At 43.1% G+C, this 18,244-nt stretch overlaps 1 protein-coding gene across 1 annotated transcript in view; it reads right to left on the bottom strand.

Annotated features, from left to right (window-relative positions):
- synj1 (synaptojanin 1) overlaps positions 1-8,280 on the bottom strand; it is a 120,216-nt gene extending 111,936 nt beyond the window's left edge. Inside the window, exon 1 of the mRNA XM_038965429.1 lies at positions 8,230-8,280. The gene's annotated coding sequence lies outside the window, so the exon portion shown is untranslated. The remainder of the gene's footprint in view (positions 1-8,229) is intronic.
- Positions 8,281-18,244: the final 9,964 nt, after the last annotated feature.

Here is an 18,244-nt window from a genome sequence, read left to right as displayed (position 1 = left end):
AGCTCTGCAGATTTTGCTGTGAAAAGTCAGAATCATTAAATCATTTGTTTTGGTACTGTGCATATAGAACTTATTTTGGGGTAGCAGGTTCAGGAATGGCTGAAGAAGCATTGAAACATTTACCTGGAGTCAACTCTGCAAATAGCTTGGCTGGGTGATTTGAAAAGTCAGTCAGTCGATCAATAATATAAATAATACTCTTAGCAAAAATGTTTATCTTTAATTTACAATCTGTAGAAACTACGAGAATAAAAAGGTTCAGAACTTTTGTGAAACATAACAGCGGGAAAAAATGGCAAATAGAAATCTAAAAATGAATGGTGTTAAGAGATAGATGGGAGGAGTTGAATGGAGCTAATGGGTGGGACTAAAAACAACAAGATAACAAATGTAAAACATACGGTGTCCGTAAAATGTGTATAGTATGTACAGTCTATAAGCAGGAAGTAGGAGCCTAAGTGTTGTTGTCCATTAGTTTACTCCAATTAGGGAGGGGTGGTGGGGATAGGGGACAATAAAGGAAATATATATTTTTTTTAAATAAAAAAATGGCCGCAGACAATTATACTGATGGAAGCCACAATCTGCAATATTAAAGCTGATCTATCCCTTAAAAATGGTTTAGCCTACACTGCATTACACACTACAATGGATAGGCTGTCCCAATCATAAGCCCTGGCCTGCTCCTGCTGATGTAAACCCTAACTAATGGCTGTATGTGGCACTTCAAGCGGCCAGTCAAATGCTTCTTCCAAAAAATACAAATGTATTTGTCCTAAAAAAGGCAATATCTGTGCCCGTGTACTAGGTCCTACTGATGTCCTGTTCAGTTAGAGAGGGAGGACTAGGTCCTACTGATGTACTGTTCAGTTAGAGAGGGAGGACTGGGTCCTACTGATGTCCTGTTCAGTTAGAGAGGGAGGACTAGGCACTACTGATGTCCTGTTAGAGAGGGAGGACTAGGTCCTACTGATGTCCTGTTCAGTTAGAGAGGGAGGACTAGGTCCTACTGATGTCCTGTTCAGTTAGAGAGGGAGGACTAGGTCCTACTGATGTCCTGTTCAGTTAGAGGGGAGGACTAGGTCCTACTGATGTCCCGTTCAGTTAGAGAGGGAGGACTAGGTCCTACTGATGTCCCGTTCAGTTAGAGAGGGAGGACTAGGTCCTACTGATGTACCATTCAGTTAGAGAGGGAGGACTAGGTCCTACTGATGTCCTGTTCAGTTAGAGAGGGAGGACTAGGTCCTACTGATGTCCTGTTCAGTTAGAGAGGGAGGACTAGGTCCTACTGATGTCCCATTCAGTTAGAGAGGGGGGACTAGGCCCTACTGATGTCCTGTTAGAGAGGGAGGACTAGGTCCTACTGATGTCCTGTTCAGTTAGAGGGAGGACTAAGTCCTACTGATGTCCTGTTAGAGAGGGAGGACTAGGTCCTACTGATGTCCTGTTCAGTTAGAGAGGGAGGACTAGGTCCTACTGATGTCCCATTCAGTTAGAGAGGGAGGACTAGGTCCTACTGATGTCCTGTTAGAGAGGGAGGACTAGGTCCTACTGATGTCCTGTTCAGTTAGAGAGGGAGGACTAGGCCCTACTGATGTCCTGTTAGAGAGGGAGGACTAGGTCCTACTGATGTCCTGTTCAGTTAGAGGGAGGACTAGGTCCTACTGATGTCCTGTTCAGTTAGAGGGAGGACTAGGTCCTACTGATGTCCTGTTAGAGAGGGAGGACTAGGTCCTACTGATGTCCTGTTCAGTTAGAGGGAGGACTAGGCCCTACTGATGTCCTGTTAGAGAGGGAGGACTAGGTCCTATTGATGTCCTGTTCAGTTAGAGAGGGAGGATTAGGTCCTACTGATGTCCTGTTCAGTTAGAGAGGGAGGACTAGGTCCTACTGATGTCCTGTTCAGTTAGAGAGGGAGGACTAGGCCCTACTGATGTCCTGTTCAGTTAGAGAGGGAGGACTAGGTCCTACTGATGTCCCATTCAGTTAGAGAGGGAGGACTAGGTCCTACTGATGTCCTGTTAGAGAGGGAGGACTAGGTCCTACTGATGTCCTGTTAGAGAGGGAGGACTAGGTCCTACTGATGTCCTGTTAGAGAGGGAGGACTAGGTCCTACTGATGTCCTGTTAGAGAGGGAGGACTAGGTCCTACTGATGTCCTGTTAGAGAGGGAGGACTAGGTCCTACTGATGTCCTGTTAGAGAGGGAGGACTAGGTCCTACTGATGTCCTGTTAGAGAGGGAGGACTAGGTCCTACTGATGTCCTGTTAGAGAGGGAGGACTAGGTCCTACTGATGTCCCATTCAGTTAGAGAGGGAGGACTAGGTCCTACTGATGTCCCATTCAGTTAGAGAGGGAGGACTAGGTCCTACTGATGTCCCATTCAGTTAGAGAGGGAGGACTAGGTCCTACTGATGTCCCATTCAGTTAGAGAGGGAGGACTAGGTCCTACTGAGCGCACGAAGATGAGGACCAGCGTTAAGCTTGCTACTGCTATAATAGATTTGAATAAAAACCAAATGTTTCGATTGCCCATAATGAAGCTATTCGTCAGCATTATTGACCTTACAATAAACCATATTACAGTCATTTACATAACTTACATCACTATGGAGCAGCAGCCGCGGGGATGGACAGCGCATTGGTGCTGAATGCAAAGCTAATTCGAAAAAGGCCTAATTTATTTAAACAGTCTTCATTTCGATTTGACTTTAGGCTAATTATGAGGGCTTTGTGTTGGAGCTTATTTCTTTCTATTCAAGAAACAAGAGGTATGCCTACCTGTCTGACAGACAAAAATGATAGTTTACTATCCATAGATTGAAGGAACTGGCTGACACAATCACCATGCACCCCTTAAATAGCTCAGTGTCAGTGAAGGGCTTGGTGTGTCAAGTATTTTTTATTTCACCTTTATTTAACCAGGTAGGCTAGTTGAGAACTAGTTCTAATTTACAACTGCAACCAGGAGTTAAAACCAGGGCTCGAATTGAGGGGGTATGCTGAGGGTATATCGAGGGGGTATGCTGAGGGTATATCGAGGGGGTATGCTGAGGGTATATCGAGGGGGTATGCTGAGGGTATATCGAGGGGGTATGCTGAGGGTATATCGAGGGGGTATGCTGAGGGTATGTTAGGGTAAATGGCTAAAAGCATAGGCATAACCCCTGTTAGTTTAAGATTGAAAATAATGAAATGGACCTGATTATATAAAGCGATCTATAACAATGCTTTAGTCCGCAACGCTTTATGTTAGAAACAAGCTGTAAATTGCCGTGGAAAGACGTGACTCCGATGCATTATGGGATATATTTGGTTTGTCTCTATGATATTCAGAGTCCGCGCTACAACCTTCTATAGCCGAGGAGAGAAAACATTTACTTTGATAAGGAAGTAAATGTGTAATTCTGTCACTATCATTTGATATTGAACATTTCAACAGGCTGTAGAAAACTAAATAAAATTAATAGAGACAAAAAAATGCCTTATTAGTTTATACGGTCATTCTAAAGCGCCTTTGAATTAACTTTTATAACCAGGAATTTGGCAAGTCTTTGGTTTGAGGATCATGCAGTGAGCTATGCATGCCTAGTTTGTTAATTTAGCCTAGCAGATGTTCTTATATTCACATGTCCTGATCACAGTCAACACAAATCTATTTTGTAATAACAATATCATGGAATAAAATACATTAAATTAGAAAAAGATCGTTTTCCAAATGAAGTTACAAGTGAATATAGGCGTCCCTGCTGAAGATATGCGTCCGCTGTGTTAAAAAGAAAAAATCTAAAGTATTTTTCGGTAATTCATTGATGACCAGATATTTCAGTTGTAACTGGTTCCTGTTGCGCTAAATGTTTAGAGTTGATAAACAACTTTATCATTGTTCCAAACTTAGATTGTTCTCTTTTTATAGCCTGTATAGAAATCAAAATGTCTCCGGTGCTCCAGCATGCGCTCGTTCGTCGTCATGCTGTTGTGGATTTTTTTTTTTTTTTAAGTTTCTGCTTGTCTCCAGTCATGTAAAACGATGCAGAACTGCATGAAATACGTTTCTAAAAAGGCTATTTTTTTTCTCATTCGGACCGTAAATAAGATGATCGATTGATCCAGTGCTAAGTTTATATCTAAGGTTCTGTTCTAGGAGTCAGGGTAGGCATGTTCTCTGATATCCACTTTATGTTTTAATTATTGTTTTGGGTATAGGGCAGGGTCGCTTGTTATTTGTCAAGCATTGAGGAAAAATATATATATTTCTTTCAGAGGAGGTTCGATTTTCTCCAGGTATACCTCGTTATAAATAATGAACAGTCCATAAACGTTCTTATATGCTGCATCAGATTCATAGCTATATATATATATATGTAGCCTATCGTCCCACAACTGTCTCAGAGTCTGTTTCGGCTATTTCTTTATCGACAAACTGTCCAATAGAATAGGGAAACTTTTCTACTATGGGGAATAGTATATTTACATAAATTGCCAAAATATATATATAGCCTAATTAGCCTACTCCTGTCTAAACAGATTTTTTTTTTTTAAATGTATCATTCAAAATAGGCTACTAAAGCATGATTTGTCAACAGAGAATCATTAGCTTACCCTAGCCTACAATCGGAAGGAAAGGCAGCCAGCGCAATTTGGCCGGCGCGCTCTACAAATACCAAATAGATGATGAGTTGCGACTGTCAGTGAAAAGTTGAGTGCCCAGTCATACATATCGCAATATTACAAAATTAAATCACGCCAAAACATAATTTGCAAAGCAAATGGCTAAAGATGTAAAGAGAAGACAATGAAAATAATAAATCTGTCTTTTAGTTTAGCGAACAACAGTAGACCTATAGCCGATCTTAATGGCACCAACGGAGAGCATCAGTAATATCCCCTATGAGTGAGCACTGCGCATACTCACTATCATTGTCGAGTCAGTTAAAAGTTGGTTTTTGGACAATAATTTTCCTCCTCCAGTTTAGACGGACCGAACTCTGTCTCCCCTTCTCATAGGCCTATCATTATGTACAACATTGCTGTTATTGGTTGTTTGCAGAGTAAGCTACCCTGTAATTTGTCGTATTTAAAAAAGTGTATCAGAATAGCACGAAGTGTGTTCCCCCCCCCCCCCCCCCCATACAAATAAAGACACGTATCTGATACAGGCTATAGCCAAGGCCTCTCTATACGCGCTCAGCCAAGCGGTCTTTTTTTTGCAAACAGTGATCGAGTTATATTATGACAATCTACTCATCATATTACGAATAGTAGGCTATTTTACATAAGTCTGCAAATGCTATGATGCATGTGAAGCTTTATTATAAAAAGGTGCATTTTTATGGTGAAAATGCACCTTCCCCAAACTTGAAACTCACGCTCAACCCAATGCATAAGCTAGTGATTTTGCTGTTCGTTACGGCTGAGGAAAAGTAAAATGTGGATAGTTATACTAAAAAATATATATATTTTACCTTTATTTAATTAGGCAAGTCAGTTAAGAACAAATTCTTATTTTCAAATGACAGCCTAGGAACAGTGTGTTAACTGCCTTGTTCAGGGGCAAAACGACAGATTTTTACCATGTCAGCTCGGGGATTCGATCTTGCAACCTTTCGGTTACTGGTCCAACGCTCTAACCACTAGGCTACCTGCTGGTTACTGGTCCAACGCTCTAACCACTAGGCTACCTGCTGGTTACTGGTCCAACGCTCTAACCACTAGGCTACCTGCTGGTTACTGGTCCAACGCTCTAACCACTAGGCTACCTGCTGGTTACTGGTCCAACGCTCTAACCACTAGGCTACCTGCTGGTTACTGGCCCAACGCTCTAACCACTAGGCTACCTGCTGGTTACTGGCCCAACGCTCTAACCACTAGGCTACCTGCTGGTTACTGGTCCAACGCTCTAACCACTAGGCTACCTGCTGGTTACTGGCCCAACGCTCTAACCACTAGGCTACCTGCTGGTTACTGACCCAACGCTCTAACCACTAGGCTACCTGCTGGTTGCTGGTCCAACGCTCTAACCACTAGGCTACCTGCTGGTTACTGGTCCAACGCTCTAACCACTAGGCTACCTGCCGCCTCTACACTCTAACCACTAGGCTACCTGCCGCCTCTACACTCTAACCACTAGGCTACCTGCCGCCTCTACACTCTAACCACTAGGCTACCTGCCGCCTCTACACTCTAACCACTAGGCTACCTGCCGCCTCTACACTCTAACCACTAGGCTACCTGCCGCCTCTACACTCTAACCACTAGGCTACCTGCCGCCTCTACACTCTAACCACTAGGCTACCTGCCGCCTCTACACTCTAACCACTAGGCTACCTGCCGCCTCTACACTCTAACCACTAGGCTACCTGCCGCCTCTACACTCTAACCACTAGGCTACCTGCCGCCTCTACACTCTAACCACTAGGCTACCTGCCGCCTCTACACTCTAACCACTAGGCTACCTGCCGCCTCTACACTCTAACCACTAGGCTACCTGGCGCCTCTACACTCTAACCACTAGGCTACCTGCCGCCTCTACACTCTAACCACTAGGCTACCTGCCGCCTCTACACTCTAACCACTAGGCTACCTGCCGCCTCTACACTCTAACCACTAGGCTACCTGCCGCCTCTACACTCTAACCACTAGGCTACCTGCCGCCTCTACACTCTAACCACTAGGCTACCTGCCGCCTCTACACTCTAACCACTAGGCTACCTGCCGCTCCGAACATCTTCAAAGTGTGCAGTAAAGGACACACGTCATTGCATCCTAGACTCACATGTTCTGTAAAAATGAATTACCATAATCTAAAATGTAATTTCTGTTATTCTGAGCACCGTGGGAGGACACCCTAATCAGGTTACACACCCAAATGCACATGGGTACGGTACATTTCTCAAATGTACAGTAAATGTAAAAAAAAAAAGTTGCCGGTCAAATGTCCGGCGCCACATTTTCATAACGGAAACCCTGATATATATACACATATTTACAATACAAATAAAGACAAACTTCAAGAGTTGAGCAGTTTGATAGGATGTTGGCACAAAACTAGAAGCTGCTCTCAGATTTATATGGAAGAGCTCTATACCAGCGCCCGGAGGTCGGTCAGTGTGTGTGTTAAGTCAAAGGTTATTTGTTCCTCTTCTTCCCCACTCTTTTTTTTTTTTGGAACTGTCACTCATCACCACACCTTGCTGTAAAAAAAAAACATTGACAGCGTGTGCATCTGCAATATCCGTGTGCCGCAGGGCCATACAACGCTGCTATCAGACATCACACAGCGATGCTGCTGCCTTGGATAGTGATCACAGGCCGTGGATAGGGATCACAATCCCTACCCAGCCCTATTGATAAACATGAGCTTACTGGCCGTCGCTATGTTGACTCCCAAAGTTGAATACCGACAAAAACAACCATTAGCTACGTACCGGTAGTACAACATCTTATTACCAATGACTTCCAAAATACTGCAATAATGAGTGACACATTGCGACATACAGTGTAGGCGCATTTAATAACAAGGTAGATTGATTGCCAAGGCTGCAGTCCGCAAGATACCTGGAGGTTACCAACGACTAGGCCGAGAAGGAAAGACCAACAACAACTAAATCTATCGAGTCAGTCACGACTTGTGTCTAGCCTCACCAACTGTGTGCCCAAGATGCGCAGCTCTTTCCTATTCCAGTGCACCACGACAGATCGGTTTTTTGATCTTTGCCTAGTTGCTGCATTGCGAAGATGACAGCCCCCCCTTTAGATTTCAATAGCGGACACCTCTTGTCACGAAAAATGTACGACTTGGTTTTCCTTGGCTTGGGGATGATTAGGTGAGCAGCTAGCTAACGTTAACTAGAGTAGCTAACGTTAGGCGCGGTGGGAATTCACGCCGGATGGATTTACTTAGCTAGTAATCACATCGGCAGCTCACATTACCTGATTTAATTTAACAAATTGCTGCAAATAATATCCAAATGTTCCTCTTGCGCATGACAGCTTATGTAGCTAGTCAAAATCACCAGCTAAGGAAGGCTAACGTTAGCTATTTCCTCGTATTCATCCATCGCTTTGAATGGTCGATTTCCTTGAGCAAAGGTTAGCAAATTGACACGCTCCGAGCAACCAAACTGCAGACTGAATATTGTTGTTCACCCGTTATATATTGTTGTTCTTCTTAGGTAATAATCGTTGTTTCATACACCGTAGGAAAATGTAAATTTGCTAAACCTCTTACCGTTTCTCCCCGCCGGGTTTTTCGTCTCACAGTCCCCCCGGCCCGTCTTCTTCTTCTTCTTTCTTAAAATTTGTATTGGCAGATCGCATCCAAATGAAAGGTGAAACACCACCACCTACTGTCCTGGAGTGTGAGACCGGTGTTAATCTATTTCTCATAACTAGCCCTGTGTTTCCGCCTACTGTCCTGGAGTGTGAATTCTTTACACTTTGTGACAGAAAAGGGGGGAATTGCCCTACCTTACAATAATTAAAATATCACACTATTCCACTACTTAGCCCTATCCAGGCTGCGGAGGGGAGGATGGCTCATAATAATGTCTGGAACCGTGTAAATGGAATGTCATCAACACATGGAAACCATGTTTTTTTTAAAAATATTTTTATTTATTTCACCTTTATTTAACCAGGTAGGCTAGTTGAGAACAAGTTCTCATTTACAACTGCGACCTGGCCAAGATAAAGCAAAGCAGTGTGACACAGACAACAACACAGAGTTACACATGGAATAAACAATAAACAAGCCAATAACACAATAAACAAATCAATGACACAGTAGAGAAAAAAAGAAAGTCTATATACAGTGTGTGCAAAAGGCATGAGGAGGTATGGCAATAAATAGGCCATAGTATCGAAGAATTACAATTTAGCAGATTAACACTGGAGTGATAAATGAGCAGATGATGATGTGCAAGTAGATACATGTAATCTCTGTAACCGGGTCCAAGTTTTGCAGCTCTTTCAGAACATCTGTCCATGGAGAACAAGAGCACCTCCTCCCAGCTGCCCAGTGCACTGAGGCTAGGTAACACAGTCACCACTGATAAATCCATTCAGATGCCTGTAGACTATAGCAGTTATTTTTTCAGACCCATAACCATTCAGATGGTGGTAGACTATAGCAGTTATTTATTCAGACCCATAACCATTCAGATGCCTGTAGGCTATAGCAGTTATTTATTCAGACCCATAACCATTCAGATGGTGGTAGACTATAGCAGTTATTAATTCAGACCCATTCAGATGGTGGTAGACTATAGCAGTTATTAATTCAGACCCATAACCATTCAGATGGTGGTAGGCTATAACAGTTATTAATTCAGACCCATAACCATTCAGATGGTGGTGGACTATAGCAGTTATTTATTCAGACCCATAACCATTCAGATGGTGGTAGACTATAGCAGTTATTAATTCAGACCCATAACCATTCAGATGGTGGTAGGCTATAACAGTTATTAATTCAGACCCATAACCATTCAGATGGTGGTGGACTATAGCAGTTATTTATTCAGACCCATAACCATTCAGATGGTGGTAGGCTATAACAGTTATTTATTCAGACCCATAACCATTCAGATGTCTGTAGACTATAACAGTTATTAATTCAGACCCATAACCATTCAGATGGTGGTAGACTATAGCAGTTATTAATTCAGACCCATAACCATTCAGATGGTGGTAGACTATAGCAGTTATTAATTCAGACCCATAACCATTCAGATGGTGGTAGGCTATAGCAGTTATTAATTCAGACCCATAACCATTCCATCTTCATATAGAGAAGTGAAAGCCTTCTGCATCTAATTCTAGTCCTATTTTATTCAAGGATGTCATTATCATTTAACTGTTGAAAGCGAAGAAGGTTTTAAGCAACAATAGACAGAAAAAGGAGGTAGGCTAGTAACATTAGGGGAAATATTATGAAAGGTATGTATGTGGGGCGGCAGGTAGCCTAGTGGTTAGAGCGTTGGGCCAGTAACCGATCGATTCCCCCGAGCTGACAAGGTACAAATGTGTCGTTCTACCCCTGAACAAGGCAGTTAACACTGTTCCCCGGTAGGCCGTCATTGAAAATAAGAATTTGTTCTTAACTGACTTGCCTAGTTAAATAAAGGTTTTTTAAAAATGTGTCAGCCTACTAAGTATACAATTAAGCCCAATTATATAAAAAAAATGTAATCAAATCCGCTAACCTATACTTGTAACTTTGTAGGCCACATGTGCTGCACCAGAATCACATGTTCTCTTCTGCTTTATCATTTTGTTTGAACTAAGTGCGTAATTCCAGTCCATATACTACAGAATAATATAAATGGAGTACAGTAATACAGTTAACACTCAAAAAGATTAGCCTACTGGAGCTAGTTTCATTTATTTACCCAAGAGAGCATATAACTAGCTACATCTATGGGCTTTTATGTTTTTCTGTCGTTTGTGTAGTAGCCTATATCATATATGTATTGGATAACAACACAATCATCTGGGCTTTTTAGCCGCTTGGGCTCATTAAATGTCGTTAATGTAGGACTCATAAAATGTATTTCATTTATGGCTCATCAAACTCAGGTAGCATCAGGTTTGAATTTTCATTCTGATCAAAGCTCTAATCAAATCCAGACATATTGAAATGCTTTATACTGTTTTTGAATGACACTTCTGTTTTTTGGCGGGAAATACCGGGTTACCCGGGAGAAAAGTGATTTATTCTCGAGTTGGAAAATTTGTAAAACGCTGAAAAAATATTCAACACCAGAGTGTAGCTGGCTGGGCAGTCCTTTCTTTAAAAACACAACCATGAGAGTTACGAAGTAACTTCACATCTGTTACAGCGGTGTCGAGACTTGTCTTCTTGTCTTCGTGGGACATCTGTTACAGCGGTGTCGAGACCCGTCTTCTTGTCTTCGTGGGACATCTGTTACACCGGTGTCAAGACCCGTCTTATTGTCTTCGTGGGACATCTGTTACACTGGTGTCGAGACCCGTCTTCTTGTCTTCGTGGGACATCTGTTACACCGGTGTCGAGACCCGTCTTCTTGTCTTCGTGGGACATCTGTTTCAGCGGTGTCGAGACCCGTCTTCTTGTCTTCGTGGGACATCTGTTACACCGGTGTCGAGACCCGTCTTATTGTCTTCGTGGGACATCTGTTACACTGGTGTCGAGACCCGTCTTCTTGTCTTCGTGGGACATCTGTTACAGCGGTGTCGAGACTCGTCTTCTTGTCTTCGTGGGACATCTGTTACACCGGTGTCGAGACCCGTCTTCTTGTCTTCGTGGGACATCTGTTACAGCGGTGTCGAGACCCGTCTTCTTGTCTTCGTGGGACATCTGTTACAGCGGTGTCGAGACCCGTCTTCTTGGGACATCTGTTACACCGGTGTCGAGACCCGTCTTCTTGTCTTCGTGGGACATCTGTTACACCGGTGTCGAGACCCGTCTTCTTGTCTTCGTGGGACATCTGTTACAGCGGTGTCGAGACCCATCTTCTTGTCTTCGTGGGACATCTGTTACACCGGTGTCGAGACCCGTCTTCTTGTCTTCGTGGGACATCTGTTACAGCGGTGTCGAGACTCGTCTTCTTGTCTTCGTGGGACATCTGTTACACCGGTGTCGAGACCCGTCTTCTTGTCTTCGTGGGACATCTGTTACACCGGTGTCGAGACCCGTCTTCTTGTCTTCGTGGGACATCTGTTACAGCGGTGTCGAGACCCGTCTTCTTGTCTTCGTGGGACATCTGTTACAGCGGTGTCGAGACCCGTCTTCTTGTCTTCGTGGGACATCTGTTACACCGGTGTCGAGACCCGTCTTCTTGTCTTCGTGGGGACATCTGTTACACCGGTGTCGAGACCCGTCTTATTGTCTTCGTGGGGACATCTGTTACACCGGTGTCGAGACCCGTCTTATTGTCTTCGTGGGACATCTGTTACACCGGTGTCGAGACCCGTCTTCTTGTCTTCGTGGGGACATCTGTTACACCGGTGTCGAGACTCGTCTTCTTGTCTTCGTGGGACATCTGTTACACCGGTGTCGAGACCCGTCTTCTTGTCTTCGTGGGACATCTGTTACACCGGTGTCGAGACCCGTCTTCTTGTCTTCGTGGGACATCTGTTACACCGGTGTCGAGACCCGTCTTCTTGTCTTCGTGGGACATCTGTTACACCGGTGTCGAGACCCGTCTTCTTGTCTTCGTGGGACATCTGTTACACCGGTGTCGAGACAACGTCTTCTTGTCTTCGTGGGACATCTGTTACACCTACAGTACATGTCATCAGCATGAACTTTACATAAATCATGTGATCAAAGGCCAGGACGTTTTGACTGCAGTCGACTGTACGTTTCTGCAGTTGCTCGTCACCAACTTCATTCTGCAGCCGTCGGCTGCATTGTGGAAGGAGCTATTATCTGGTGAAAACTCTTTACTTTGATGACCCTTTACCACATTGATTCATTACAAATCAAATCAAATCATATTGGTCACATACACATGGTTAGCAGATGTTATTGGTCACATACACATGGTTAGCAGATGTTATCGGTCACATACACATGGTTAGCAGATGTTATCGGTCACATACACATGGTTAGCAGATGTTATTGGTCACATACACATGGTTAGCAGATGTTATTGGTCACATACACATGGTTAGCAGATGTTATTGGTCACATACACATGGTTAGCAGATGTTATTGGTCACATACACATGGTTAGCAGATGTTATTGGTCACATACACATGGTTAGCAGATGTTATTGGTCACATACACATGGTTAGCAGATGTTATTGGTCACATACACATGGTTAGCAGATGTTATTGGTCACATACACATGGTTAGCAGATGTTATTGGTCACATACACATGGTTAGCAGATGTTATTGGTCACATACACATGGTTAGCAGATGTTATTGGTCACATACACATGGTTAGCAGATGTTATTGGTCACATACACATGGTTAGCAGATGTGATTGGTCACATACACATGGTTAGCAGATGTTATTGGTCACATACACATGGTTAGCAGATGAGATTGGTCACATACACATGGTTAGCAGATGAGATTGGTCACATACACATGGTTAGCAGATGTTATTGGTCACATACACATGGTTAGCAGATGTTATTGGTCACATACACATGGTTAGCAGATGTTATTGGTCACATACACATGGTTAGCAGATGTTATTGGTCACATACACATGGTTAGCAGATGTTATTGGGCACATACACATGGTTAGCAGATGTTATTGGGCACATACACATGGTTAGCAGATGTTATTGGTCACATACACATGGTTAGCAGATGTTATTGGTCACATACACATGGTTAGCAGATGTTATTGGTCACATACACATGGTTAGCAGATGTGATTGGTCACATACACATGGTTAGCAGATGTTATTGGGCACATACACATGGTTAGCAGATGCGATTGGTCACATACACATGGTTAGCAGATGTTATTGGGCACATACACATGGTTAGCAGATGTTATTGGGCACATACACATGGTTAGCAGATGTTATTGGTCACATACACATGGTTAGCAGATGTTATTGGTCACATACACATGGTTAGCAGATGTTATTGGTCACATACACATGGTTAGCAGATGTGATTGGTCACATACACATGGTTAGCAGATGTTATTGGGCACATACACATGGTTAGCAGATGCGATTGGTCACATACACATGGTTAGCAGATGTTATTGGTCACATACACATGGTTAGCAGATGTTATTGGTCACATACACATGGTTAGCAGATGTTAATGCAAGTGTAGCGAAATGCTTGTGCTTCTAGTTTCCGACAGTGCAGTAATATCTAACAAGTAATCTAACAATTCCACAACAACTACCTAATACACACAAATCTAAGTAAAGGAATGGAATAAGAATATATACATATAAATATATGGATGAGCGATGACAGAGCGGCATAGGCAAGATGCAATAGATGGTATAAAATACAGTATATACATATGAGATGAGTAATGCAAGATATGTAAACATTATTAAAGTGGCATTATTAAAGTGACTAGTGATCCATTTATTAAAGTGGCCAATGATTTAAAGTCTGTATGTTGGCAGCAGCCTCTCTGAGTTAGTGATGGCTGTTTAACAGTCTGATGGCCTTGAGATAGAAGCTGTTTTTCAGTCTCTCGGTCCCAGCTTTGATGCACCTGTACTGACCTCGCCTTCTGGATGGTAGCAGGGTGAACAGGCAATGGCTCGGGTGATTGTTGTCCTTGATGATCTTTTTGGCCTTCCTGTGACATCGGGTGCTGTAGGTGTCCTGGAGGGCAGGTAGTTTGCCCCCAGAGATGCGTTGTGCTGGAGAGCCATGCGGCTATGGGCAGTGCAGTTTCCATACCAGGCTGTGATGCAGTCCGACAGGATGCTCTCAATTGTGCATCTGTAGAAGTTTGTGAGGGTTTTAGGTGACAAGCCACATTTCTTCAGACTCCTGAGGTTGAAGAGGTGCTATTGTGCCTTCTTCACCACACTGTCTGTGTGGGTGGACCATTTCAGTTTGTCTGTGATGTGTACGCAGAGGAACTTAAAACTTTCCACCTTCTCAACTGCTGTACCGTCGATGTGGACAGGGGGGTGCTCCCTCTGCTGTTTCCTGAATTCCACGATCATCTCCTTTGTTTTGTTGACACCACACTCCGAGTGCCCTCTGCCTCCTCCCTATAGGCTGTTTCGTCGTTGTTGGTGATCAAGCCCACTACTGTTGTGTCGTCTGCAAACTTGAGGATCAGAGAAGTGGAGATGTTGTTTCCTGCGTTTACCACCTGGGGGCGGCACGTCAGGAAGTCCAGGAACCAATTGCACAGGGCGGGCTTGAGACCCAGGGCCTCACGCTTAATGATGAGCTTGGAGGGTACTATGGTGTTGAATGCTGAGCTGTAGTCAATGAACAGCATTCTTACATAGGTATTCCTCTTATCCAGGTGGGAAAGGGCAGTGTGCAGTGTGATGGTGATTGCATCGTCTGTGAACCTATTGGGGCGGTATGCAAATTGAAGTGGGTCTAGGGTGACCGGTAAGGTAGAGGTGATATGATCCCTGACTAGCCTCTCATATCACTTCATGATGACAGAAGTGAGTGCTACGGGGCGATAGTCATTTAGTTCAGTTACCTTTGCCTTCTTGGGTACAGGAACAATGGTGGCCATATTGAAGCATGTGGGGACAGACTGGGATAGGGAGAGGTTGAATATGTCTGCAAACACTCCAGCCAGCTGGTCTGCGCAAGCTCTGAGGACGCGGCTAGGGATGCCGTCTGGGCCGGCAGCCTTGCGAGGGTTAACACGTTTAAATGTCTTACTCACGTTGGCCACAGAGAAGGAGAGCCCACAGTCCGAGCCGCGTCGGTGGCACTGTGTTATCCTCAAAGCGGGCAAAGAAGGTGTTTAGTTTGTCTGGAAGCGTGACGTCGGTGTCCGTGACGTGGCTGGTTTTCTTTTTGTAGTCCGTGATTGTCTGTAGACCCTGCCACATACGTCTCATGTCTGAGCCGTTGAATTGCGACTCCACTTTGTCTCTATACCCACATTTTGCTTGTTTGATTGCCTTTCGGAGGGAATAATTACATTGTTTGTTTTCTGCCATATTCCCAGTCAACTTTCCATGGTTCAATACGGTGGTTCGCGCTTTCAGCTTTGCGTGAATGCCGCCATCTATCCACGGTTTCTGGTTAGGGTAGGTGTGCTACAATCAATGTGCTGATAGAATTTAGGTAGCCTTGTTCTCAAATTTGCTTTGTTAAAATCCCCAGCTACAATAAATGCAGCCTCAGGATATATGGTTTCCAGTTTGCATAAAGTCCAGTGAAGTTCCTTGAGGGCCGTCGTGGTATCGGCTTGAGGGGGGATATACACGGCTGTAATAATAAACAACGAAAATTATAATTTTCAACGATAATCCGATAATTTTCAACGATAAACGATAAACAACGATAATCCTGCCGGCATTTGATTGTGAGGAATTCTAGGTTAAGTGAACAAAAGTACTTGAGTTCCTGTATGTTGTTACAATTACACCATGAGAGTCGTTAATCATGAAACATACACCCTCATCCCTTCTTCTTCCCGGAGAGATGTTTATTTCTGTTGGTGCAATGCACAAGAGCTAGAAAGCTACAACAGTGCTACTCAGTGACACCCACAGAACACAGCTGTGAAGAGGTTACACAAATTTTAGCGTTGTACCACTTGTTGCAGGACTTTGAATGTTAGAAATCAACTCCCCAGTCAGTCTATTGTGCGTATGGAGTACAGCACCCCATTAGGTGCTGTACTCCACCCAAATACAATGCTTTTAGTTTTTTAAATATTTAGGATTAGCTTATTACTTGCCACCCATTCTGAAACAGACTGCAGCTCTTTGCTAATTGTTGCAGTGCTTTCACTTGCTGTGGTAGCTGACATGTATAATGTTGAGTCATCAGCATACATAGACACAAAGGCTTTGCTCAGTGCCAGTGGCAGGTCATTAGCAATGTCCCCTCAAAACTGAGCACTGAGCAAATGTAATGTCTGCTGAGCCGCACACTTTAACGTTTTTTAAAGGTCTGTGCAACTTCTGGCGCGTGTTTACTGTGAACACTGAGGCTGTACCCGCTTTAAGTTACAGTTTTACTGTGAACACTGAGGCTGTACCCGCTTTAAGTTACAGTTATAACAGGGGCCAAGTAGGATACTGTGGCTATTTGATCATAATGTAGGCCTATCAGGGTGGCCTACCATAAAAAAATGGAGAAAATGCATCCCATAACATGGAAATAGCTGTTCTATCATTCAGCCTACAGTAGCAGCCAATGTGTGGTGTTCAATGTAGGTCTACATTCCATGAGACGGAAACATGTAGGGATTGACATTAACCTTCTTATCCACTTGTCCTTCAGACAAGGAGGTGCTGACAATGTCTCAAATATAAAATATATTTGGATTTGTTCAACACTTTTTTTTGGTTACTACATGACTACATATGTGCTACTTCATAGTTTTGATGTCTTCACTATTATTCTACAATGTAGAAAATAGTACAAATAAAGAAAAACCCTTTAATGAGTAGGTGTGTCCAAACTTTTAACTGGTACTGTGTGTGTGTATATATATATATATATAGAGAGAGAGAGAGATAGACATGACATTGATTTTAGTGTTGGCAAATTGGCTTAGTATCATAGTGAGGAGCCTATAAAACATATTTTGTAAACATATCACCTTCAAGTTGCTGCAGTTGCTTCTCACCGACTGCACCATGCAGACATCACCTGAATTGTGGGAGGCACTATTTGTAAACCAATCGTTAGGGTGTTTTTGTTTGACCCACACGAATGTGGCCAAAGACATGCCTGAAACAGACCAACTTTTCACGTTATGTTTTCAGTTAGTGAGTATGTGATATGGGGGTATATCATTAGATTTGAGCATTTTTACAGAAATAATTTAAAAAAAACTTACCTAACCCTTACCTAACGCTAACCTTACCCTAACCTTAACCTTTTAAACGTCAACTTCAATGGAGTAGGGACGTCCCAAAGATCCCGAATTGCACAAACCCTGTTTATTGAGTCCGTTGAGGTAGGGTACGTTCAAACGTAATGTCGCAAAGACACGCTCTCTCATACGTTACCGTAAATTGCTTACAAATGTGACATTATAAATTGTTATTACATAAGGTTATGGATATGTTTTGATAAAGGAAAATTAAATTAACTGAAGGAGAAAAACGTAAAACAGCAACACGAAGAGAATTGGAAGAGGTGATTTCACACAAGTGAATTCGTTCCCTTTTAATGTTATCTTTTCGTTAAATAATTAACATTTAAAACTAATACAACAACACATTCCTGAGGGAACCTGTTTTGCTATATATATCCAAAAGAACCCTCATACTGTACCTTTTATATGACTGACAGAAGCTCTGGCCATAGCTAATGATGCTCTACTGAGAACCATCCAATCATAGGACAAGAGGGGCGGAATAAAGTTTCATAAGCGGTGGGATTTGGGTTGTACCACAGCCGCAAAGTCAAAACTGTCTATATCGTAAAAATTAATGAAAACAAAAATGGTATTTTTGGTCTTAATTTAAGTTTAGGGTTAGGCATAAGGTTATCAGTGAGGTTAAGGTTAGCGTTAGGCTTAACGTTTGATTTTAATAAGAGAAATTGTAGAAATAGGCGGGGTTTAGCCATGGTTATGACTTTGTCGCTGTGGTA

The sequence above is a fragment of the Salvelinus namaycush genome, chromosome 26, assembly GCF_016432855.1.
Source record: "Salvelinus namaycush isolate Seneca chromosome 26, SaNama_1.0, whole genome shotgun sequence".
Lineage (NCBI taxonomy): Eukaryota > Metazoa > Chordata > Actinopteri > Salmoniformes > Salmonidae > Salvelinus > Salvelinus namaycush.
This window is presented reverse-complemented; position numbering and strand designations above follow the sequence as displayed.